Source organism: Silurus aristotelis, assembly GCF_946808225.1.
Source record: "Silurus aristotelis genome assembly, chromosome: 13".
NCBI lineage: Eukaryota > Metazoa > Chordata > Actinopteri > Siluriformes > Siluridae > Silurus > Silurus aristotelis.
In genome coordinates, this window is record NC_139586.1 from 24,432,162 (window position 1) to 24,433,749 (window position 1,588).

Consider the following 1,588-nt stretch of genomic DNA (forward strand, 5'->3'; position numbering starts at 1 on the left):
AAACAGGAAAGGTCTCAAAGCCGATCCTTGATGCAGTTCAACCTTCACCTTAAACCAGTCTGTCGTTCCTACTGCACACTTCACTGCTGTCACACTGTCCTCATACATGTCCTGCACCACCCTCGCATACTTCTGACACACCAGACTTCTTCATACAATACCACAACTCCTCTCCATATTGTGCAAATGTTTCTAATTCGTCTCATAAAATGTCAAAGTCGTAGCAGTGATTAGGACTTTGTCCTCTAAACAGGAGGTCATGAGTTTAAATCCCAGTACCACCAATCTGCTTTTGTTAGACCCTTAAGAGTAATGAGAGAAATTTGCAGTTGCTCTGGATGAAAGCGTAGGCCAAACGCCGTAAATGTAATTGAACTGCAAAATATACAGAAAAGTGGTTTGTTGCTGTGTTTTTGGCTTCAAACACACACACACACACACACACACACACACACACACACACACACACACACACACACACACACACACACACTATTGTAATTTATGTAACCATTGCTTGGCTGAGGATAAGAAAACGGTTGAGTTTTTCATTTGGTGAACTGTGGCGAATGTACAAGTTGATGATTTTTACGTGTTTCACCAGTTTGGAGCGGTTTGTTTGAGTACGTCTCTCCTTCAGCTTGATTGGACACTGATTTTGTCGCTTTTTTACACCATGGTAACAGCGAGAGTAAGTGAAATGTTCTTAGAAAACGTAAAGTTCTTCATCCTTCGATAGTTCACGTAGGTATTATCAGGTTTGTGGATTCTGGCAGGGGTGGAACATCACACACTGTAGACCATTGCTGGTGAGATTCAGTGATTTGCACGGTGCATCGGCATAAAAGTTGGCATTTGTATTGCAATTCGTTTTTTTTGTGCATTTGCATTGGTAAAAATGAGTTATGTATATATAATTCTCAGTAAATGCGCTATACTTTTATTATTTAGAAAGTGACCAATGATTTGTGACTAATATTTAATAGATTGTAGATCGATTTCTCCTCACCGAACTGGTTCTCGAGTGCATTCTCTCAGCACCGCTGCTGCTACGTGAATATGACGTATCACAACACTACGGAGACCGAGGCGTGTCCTGAGACTCATATAGAATACAGATTAACATGGCAGAGGTAGAGCTGTAACTTCCTGGAGACAACAGGAAAAGAACGTCTGTTTTTTTTATTTTTTATTGAAATACAAAGACCTGTTTGTGAAAGTGCCGTGCTTTAGAAGTCAGAAGGCACTTAGTTCACTTTTATATCATATATTTACTTATCTGTACCATGTTAAATACTGCTTAGCATCGTAATTTTTCCATCGCATCGAATCACACGGTGTTGAATCAAATCGAAATTGGATCGCACTGCATCATAACGTGGGTGAATCGTAGCGCATCAGTAGCTGCTTCATATGTGTCTTAAGTGTATTGTATAGTTGGTTATGCATCGAGATGCGAATCGCATCAGCCTCGAGTTATGGCGATGCACATCCCTACTGTAGACTCTTGTGTAAGTTGGTCAAGCACTTCATCACGCTGTCCCAGAAAGCACTCAGTTTTATAGGTTACAGTATAATCATACAACGG